The 8,890-nt window shown below is 38.9% G+C and overlaps 1 long non-coding RNA gene across 1 annotated transcript in view; it reads right to left on the reverse strand.

Annotated features, from left to right (window-relative positions):
• Positions 1–3,426: 3,426 nt before the first annotated feature.
• Positions 3,427–8,890, reverse strand: part of LOC109311706 — a 22,554-nt gene continuing 17,090 nt past the window's right edge. The window contains exon 3 of the long non-coding RNA XR_002101584.1: positions 3,427–3,437. This is a non-coding gene — a long non-coding RNA (uncharacterized LOC109311706). The remainder of the gene's footprint in view (positions 3,438–8,890) is intronic.

Consider the following 8,890-nt stretch of genomic DNA (forward strand, 5'->3'; position numbering starts at 1 on the left):
AATGTATAAGCTGTTCAAAGCAAGGAGTTTTTGTAAGCTGTTCAGGGCAGGGATCTTTTTCTTGTTTTTTATATTTTTAAAGATGCCTGCATGTGCTTAAGAGCCCTTCCAACATTAAAAATCTGAAAAATGATCTCTCTAAAATGTCTTATCTATAGGAGGAATTTTCATGCATTTTTTTTTTTTACTTTTTTTTTTTTTTTTTAATAATCCATTTTAAGTATCTTTTAAGGGCTAGGCACGAGAGAAAATTGTACTGCATAACTGTTCAAAGCAGGGAGTCTTTTTAAGCTGTTCAGGGCAGGGACCTTGTTCCTGTTTTTTATATTTTTAAAGCCCTCTGTATGATTTAGAACAGTAGTCCTATACATAAAATACCAAACGGTATCTATACTTCCTGTCACATATTCCAGGTGTTTTTATAAAATAAAAAAAAAGCTAAAGAGTGCTTGCCTACTATGAACACTATGTGTATTGTTACAAGTAACCATAAAAGCACAAAAATCACTTCTTGTATTGGTTATATATTTCTTTTTTTCCACTTTGATCTATTTCCTGGGTTTTTATGCAGGTGCACACATAAACCCAGTTTTTATGTTTCCTTCCGCTAAATCTAGGCTGGCTGCTGCTCCTCACACCGAGGGATGAGATTAATTATGTCTAAATTCTACAAAGACTTACTGTTGTCCTAGGCCTAGCCTAGACATAGTTTGTTTTTAAGTTTTGCTAACATAAGATTTGGCCTTCTGCTTTAATGAGGCCTCACTCCATTCCATGTGGGGAAAGCGTCGCAGGGGCTGGTGAGGCCCACAGTATGTTGCTGCCATCACATGGAAAACTTTTGCTTGACCTCAGATGTTCACAAATTAGCTTGCTCCTTTGTGTGGTTTAGTGTTGCAGATTTCTTCTCTCCCACCATTACAAATAGGCTTAAGTGTTGTCATACTTCTCATGTCTGCCTTCCTGCAGATGCTTTGTATCCTTTTTCAAGCAGACCCAGGTATCGGGTTAGATATGTCTGCAGCATTCCTACTTTCTGTTATTTGTCTTGGCTTCCAGTTGTGTGTCTAGGTTTCTTCTTGCTCCTTTTCTTGCACCCCACAAAATACACCACATTTCTTTCAGTGTTTATTCTTGGCTACAAAATCTTTCATGATCAGACACCAAACACATTACTATATAGCTTTCCTTGTTCAATAGCTTCAGGTCAAAACTCTGAAGCTTTTCTCAAGATGGCTGTTTTGTCTTGTCTTTTTAACTGTATAGTACTTTAGGATTTATATACTGTGCCTCTCAAAAATATCTTGGCTTCAGAGAAATGCCTATCTGAAATAAACAAAGAAGTGTTAAGTTTTTGGTTTTTTGTTTTTTTTTTGTTTGACCAATGAGTTGTATGATTAACTAAATACAACTTTTTGGATATGTCAATTTTAGATTGTTTGCATAAATAAAAGTATTTATGGAACAATGTTGTGCATGACTCTTTCATTTGGCTCTTGCTAAGGAAATGTTTGCTTCTGCTATTTCTTTGGTCATATGGAGTAATAAAGAGTTTCAGCAATGTATGTACTGAATGTATCCTTTTACATACTGAATAAGTTTTTTAAGAATAACTTGATGTCAGCAACTGGAAAGGACTGAACTATGTCCTTCTATGAGCACTGCATATGAACTGTACAACCACTTTTGGTATATTGATGCAGCTGTACCGTGTTCATTTTCTGTACCTGGTGCTGGCAAATAAACCTAGGATTCCGGTCTAGCCCAGGGATTGATACGACACCTGCCTCGATGAGTGACAGCAAGGCTTTATTTACTCCAAGTGTTCAAAATCAAGTCAAGTGAGCCTAAACCCAATCAAAGTCCAGTAATTTAGCTAAAAGGTGATGATTTCTTACCAAACAGGTTTCTCTGCAACTTCTTGAGTAAGTCAGGTGCATCGGCCACTGGTGTTAGAGAGATTTCTCACTCTTGAAGCGCACACTGTTTGCTGCTTTACTGTCTTTTTATACCCTTAGCTAAGCATCTTCAAAGCATTCTTTTAGTTGTGTAAATCAAAAGAGAGTCCCAAGCAGTAGTTGACAGGAAAATCTTAAATCTGCTCATTACTGGCTAGCAGAAATTTCTAATTTGAATGCGTTACCTTCTTGGGTAACGAGGTTATTTAGTTCAGAGCATATCAAGAAACTGATTGACAGCCAGGAAAAACATGCGCGTCCTTGGACTAAATCAGGAGGAGACATCTATTGCATATGGAGAATGTTTCTTCCTGCACATAAACATGAGTTAATTGCAAAAGAAATATTTACCATATTAATTATCAAGGATAGACATTGCATATGGTTACACACCAGATAACTAGGAGGCTTTCTGAAATCATCCTGACTATAGCAAGATAAGCTGGAAGAGATATGTCATTGTTTCTTCTCAGCTGGCCTAGCTATGCACTCACAACCTCTTGCATTATGCAGTTAGCATCAGTATTCTGTATTTTAACTTCTGTGAGTAAGCCTGAGCTTAGCGTGAGTTTCAGAGTCATCAATGGGGACTGAAAAAAAAATACACTCCATCTCTGTGGGGCCTGCACTTTTGTTAGGCTGTGAGCTTCAAGATATGCATGAGTAACTTTACACGTGGTTTTGTTTTGTTTTGGGTTTTTTTTGATTGGGGCCTCAAATGGGAAACTTTTGGGGGCAGAGAATATTGGTCATTCTCTCTGTTTACATTTTTCTTTTATCAAGCCAACAGCATAATAGCTTTTATTTATTTATGTTTTTTTGATGTTTATTTGATTGTTGGAATTAAATGGAACATTTAGGGATTGGAACTGTAGGCTTCCTCTTTAAATGGAAGTGGCAAATAATTAAAGGAGGGTAATCGACATAACATTGTGGAATATGGATCTTGTCAAACTAACCTTTCTTTAGGTGGGTTGATGTTATAAGATTAATTACATCAAACCTATTAACTTTTTGACTACTGCATGATGCTCAATATGGTACCACGTGACATTTTAAAATTAAAAATGATAGTCAAGATGGTGCATATCAAATAGATTAAAAACTGGTTAACTGATGGAGTATATGGGACTAAGCAGGAACTCCTCAACAAGCAGGCATCTTTCTTCTGGGCCCCAAGAAAATTAGTGCATGGCTTGATGGGTTGTTTTTGTTTTTTTTAAACGAATAAACTGGAAGAAGAACTAAAAAATCATTACTAATAAACTTTGTAGATGCCTCAAATTGGGGGATGAATAATAAAGAAGACCAGGGATTACTGATGCAGAATGCTGTATCATGGATAGGCTGGATGTAAACGAGCAAGTAGGCACTTGAGGACAGCTAAATGTAAAGTTAGCCTGCAATCCATACATACTGTGCCTAGGTTCTTTGTTCTTATCTTGAGAAGAAGTGACTCTGAAAAAGATCATGGATCTTCTGGTAAGTAGCTGAACCTAAGCCTCCAGTGTGATGCTGATTTAAAAGGCTGTGTAAATGGAGAAGTACCAGGAAGGGGAAGAGAGGTTTGGTAATTTCTCTGTTTGGTACTAGTGCAACCACTACCAGGACAGTGCTGGTATTACAAGTATGACCAAAGGATTCAAAAACTTGTATTCAAGTAAGTACTGTAAAGTCTCTTCATTTATTTAATTGCTGTTTTGATCTCCTTCTTTGATATAAGTTCCTATATGGTGAGCACATTAACAGGAGATTTTTCAAGCGTTTTAAATAAGTTGGATGTTTCTTGTCAACCCCCTGCCAACATATATATAATTTTCTTTTTATTTAAGATGCTGTAATTCAAAAGTGCTCTGCACTTACCTGCAATGGTTCCTGTACTAGGAGGTACTGTGGGATCATGGGCTGAGCTTTCCAAGTGCTACCTGTTGTGGAAGTGGTATGAGTTCCCCTAGGACTGCAATTCTGTTGCTGCCTATAAATTGGTACCAGAGGCTTGTACACATCTAGTTATTCTTCCAACTAGTCTGTTGTTTCAAAATGAGCTTAGGAAATGACATGATGCATTTGGTCTCAGCATGTATTTCAGTGACTACTGTTATGGCTGAATATTAGTTCACAGATACCAAATTTGTCATCTGTTGAGATATGGACCTGAGTAGTCTATCAGTATGTTTTTAATAATGCAAAGCACATGATGCCAAAGGGTTAATTCATGAAAGATTTATCAATGCCATCTATTTTATTAAATCGATGGAAGATTCTTAACTCGTATAAAATCACAGCTCCTCTAACCTGCATTAAATCTCCACAGGTGCAAAACCAGCTGAGTATTTGCTCCAGACAAGCTCAGCTACATTGACCCTTTGGCATACACAATTTTTAGGCCTCCACCAGCAAGAAAACACTGACAGATCCTGAATCGGGTGCTGTTTTAGAGAGGAAATCAATATGCATAACAATGAAAGGAGTGGGTTTCTATTTGAAGAAACATGTTTAAAACCCTATCTATAATGTATATTCCTAGCTGTTGTCTCCATTTCTTTTAGAATTACCACAAAAAAGCCACAAGTTCCACAAAAGTAAATTTCTTTGTAAACGGAGTAAGAGCAGGACTAGGAATCCTTAATGTCTCCCATTTAGAGAACTTCCGAACTAAAAGTGTCTTCTAAATTAATTATAGCTCACTGATTTTTAGGCCAGTGCTGCTGATTTTTCCTTTTCTCCTTTGATTAGTCCCCCACCCCCAACTTTTTCTGGCCTGTATATCTGAGCTATTTTTTTTCAGGAAGCCAAAAGTAGATTTGTTACGTATACAAAACAGACACTACTGTAAAATTTCCATCTCCACCACTCCGACCCCCTCTCTGAGTCCCTGTCAAGAAAGGTCAAATGAACCCATATATTTGCAACATAATCTTTTCTAGTGAGGGAAATTCTGGTTTAAATGTTGAATGTCTCATAACCAAGGTTTACTTTTGGTGATTATCTTTTATTAAGCTAACTGTATAACTGGAAGAGATGGCAGTTTGTGCCCAAAAGCTTGTCTGACATTAAGCTCACTTATGACTCTTAATAACTGATTGATCATGGATAATTAAACATAACATAGCCTGGTGAGAAAGTGAGAGGGGAGTGTGGGGGGCATCAGGTGGCTCCTTGCCCTGGAGTCCAATCTTCTGTATTCATAGGCAGACCCAAGAAATCCCTAGAATCCCTACTTTGAACCCTCATACTCAACTCCAAGGCACAGTACTTGAATCATTAAGTGCATCATGTAATATGCCATAGGTAAAAACAGGTTGGTTAATGTATGCTTAAAAGATCCTGGGGGGACCATACCATGCCTTACAGAGAAAGGCAAAGCAAAACAAAACAAACTAAAATTGTTCCCTGGCAATCTGACTGAAGGGAAAAATTTCATTCTGATTCCCAAACCTGGCATCTAGAAGATCCTCTGGATTTGCCAAATATGAGACAGCAGTGTACCCAATCAAAAATGAACAAAAAAGCAGTCTTGGGTATAACTAATGTTTCAATGCTTTGCAGAAAGCCAACAACCCACCCCCTGCCTCACCTCTAAACCCCAAAGTCCAGTAGCATTCATGGGTGAAGGGGCAGGGTGCCATTCCTGTCCCCAGCTGCTCACCAGGAAAAGCCCTGAAGCACAGGATTACCAGTCACCTTTCCCACCACAAGCTACCTTATTAGGAGAACAGCAAAGATGACTACTTTATGTGTGCTAATACAGTTCTTTCCAAAAAGTTGTTCAGTATGATCTTAAAATGATATGATTCAGGTGTCTTGCTCCCCACACTTTTCTGGAGAGAACTTTCCAAAACTACACTACTCTGATAGTTTACATCCTTTGCTTTTCAATCAAAATATTTTCATAGTGCGCTTTGTAACTGGTTTGATATTGTGACAGGTCTGTTTTTAGCCTAAAAAGCTCTCCCCATTCTCTTGTTACCATGTCATCCCTTTAATTTGCTTTGCTTAACTAAACAAGATGCTAAGTTACTCCAATTACATTCAGAAGAAAGGTCTCCATTGCCTTAACTCATTGAACTTGATTGAGGTCTTTGCACTTGTTGCGGGTTTTGAACTCAGGTGACTAGAACAATCATGACCTGATCATATTTTAAAAGGGGTTTTACTAATGCTTTGTACAATGGTACTCCGTCTCTGCTGCATATATAGTTTGTCAAATACATAAGACTACAACTGTTTTCATAGATGTATCACACTGGCAGCTCGTGGTCATCCTATGATTATGTTGACCTGAAAAATGGAAACAACCTAAAATGTTTGTAAAACAGCGCAACCAGTATGGAGAATAAAATAAAGGAACTGGAAGTCCTGGTATGTGACACAGAACAAGGTGTTATCAGAATAAATGAGACGTAATGAAATGGTAGTCAGCAGATATGCAGCCTACAATGCAGATGCTGAAACTGTTTTAAAAAAAAAGCAAAGGTAGTAGAGTACTATTGTATGTTAATGAAATGGTAGAGTGCTTGGAAATAAGATGTGCTGGCATATGTCAGTGACAGGCAACCACTTTTTCAGCTGTGGGCCAGAATGGCCCACCTCGAGTTAGAGGTAGGCAGGTGCTAAGACACACCTGCGGCTGACATTTCTCCCAGGGGTGGCACAAGGAAAGGGTCTGTAGCTGAATCCTTCCTCCATCAAATGCTGCTGAAACCGCATTTCAGATTTGGCTGCCAGGTCCCCTGTCATAGGCAAAATTAAACCTGTTTTACTGAAAAGCACATGAGAAATGCATACAGAAAGAGAATTAAAGAGGCTGTGTAGGGGTCTTTCTTGCAGAGTTGGACTACTACAACATCTTGGGAGAATTCAGTAATAGTGGAAAATGAAAGACATCTCAATTTCTCTAACAGACTGAGTAGCAAATATGATGCACAATAGTAGGGGACAGATATTTCTGGATAAATTAGCTGATAGAGCAATCTATCAAACAGTATGGTAGCAGCAAGAGAGAAAGTTGCCTTTGTTTTGGCTGGTAGTGAGGATCTTGTAAAAGCACTGGCTGTGGAAAATAAGTGGGAGTGAAATGATCCTGAATTGATTCAGTTTAGACTAAATTGCAGATTGGACAAGGATGGGTTTGTGACAATGGTCTCAAACTTCAGAAATTTGAAAAATTAAGGAAACTAGTGAAGGAGGTAGACTGGTTTCAAGAGCTACAACAAAAAAAAACCCCCAAAACCAAATAGTTTCAAGAGTGTGTATCCCAGCCAAGAGTTAAAAATTGGTAAGGAAAAATTACAGACTTGCATGGATGAACAAGAAGTTCAAGAGAGGCAATGGATCTAGAATCAATGAAAAGTGGGCGTGAGAAGTAAGGAGAAATCTCCGTCCATAATCAGATATTGCAGAAACAGAAAGAATGGTCAAAGGTTTGAAGTATCGATGGGCATAACAACTGGATTAATATCAAAAGATACTAATCCAAGCTGTTAGGCTTGAACTGTTATATCTGCATTGTTCTGTGGCAAACTGCCAGCTTAAACCTTTTTTCATCCAGGGTCACAGACTGGTCTGGCAACACTTGTCTGGCCAAGGGGCTGGATGAGTTTGACACTCCTGATATAAATGAAGTGAGAACCAGGTGGGAAAAAGTGAGGCCATAATAGAGGAATGGAAATTGAGAATAGGAGAACCTAGGCATGGTCTTGAACTGTACAAATATTTGTGCTCAGTCTTCAGTCAGGATGCAGGGCTGCATCTTCAGTAAGTATACAAATATGAGAAGTATGGGGAATAAATGAGGTAAGTTGGAAGCTGCAGCCTGTGAAAAGAACTATGATCTGGTTGGCATCACCAAGACCCGTGGGGACAGCTCTTATGACTGGAATGTCAACACTGAGGGTTATGCTCTGTTGCAGAAGGACAGCACTGGGGAGAAGGTGGTGGTGTTGCCCTGTATGTCAAAAACATATACAACTATTCCCTGGTTCAGTAAGAAGAAGACCTCAAAACAGAATGCATTTAAGTGACGATGAAAGGTGAAAGATGCAGCATTGATAAAACAGTAGGAATTTATTATAGGGCACCTAATCAGGAGGTGGATAAGGCAGTTTTTAAGCAGGTGACAAATCAATGCAAAAGCTAGGGGATGGTACTGATGGGAGACTTAAATTTTCTGGACATCTGTCTGAAAAACAATGTAGCCAAACATAAAATGTCAAGCTGGTTCCTCACTTGTCCGGAGGACAACTTTCTTTTCCAGAAATTGAAGCATACAACAAGTGAGATTTGTTTGTTTATCTTGGATCTTGTCTTGACCAACAGGGAAGGATCTGTGGAGGGTGTGAAGGTGACATGTAACTTGGGAAGAAATCATCACAAGACGATAGAATTCCAGATCCTGAAACAGAGAAAGCATGAGATCAACAAAATTAGGATGCTAGATTTCAAAAAGAGAGATTTTATTTGACTCATAGAGTTAATAAGCATAGTGTCATGGGAGGATAGATTGAGGGATAAAGGTGCCTGGGAGGCCTGGGAGCATCTAAGGGGCACAGTATTGGAAGCCCAACAAGAAACTTTCCTGACATGATGGAAGCACAAGAAGAATGGCAAGACAGTAATGTGGCTGAACAAGGAGTTTCTAAAATGCCTCAAATGCAGAATGAAAGCATACACACAAAGGAAGAATGGGCAAGTCACCAATGGAGCATATCAAGAACCTGCAGGGACAAAATGAGGAAGACAAAGATAAAGAACAAGGCAACATCCTGGCAAAGGAGGTTAAAGACCAGAAGACCAGTGGGGTCCCTCAAGGCTCTGTCCTGGGACCCATACTGTTCAACATCTTCATTAACGATGTGGACGTTGGAGTCAGGAGTGGACTGGCCAAGTTCGCCGATGACACCAAACTTTGGGGCAAAGCATCCACGCCAGAA

The sequence above is a fragment of the Crocodylus porosus genome, unplaced genomic scaffold, assembly GCF_001723895.1.
Source record: "Crocodylus porosus isolate Cpor-Errol unplaced genomic scaffold, CroPor_comp1, whole genome shotgun sequence".
NCBI lineage: Eukaryota > Metazoa > Chordata > Crocodylia > Crocodylidae > Crocodylus > Crocodylus porosus.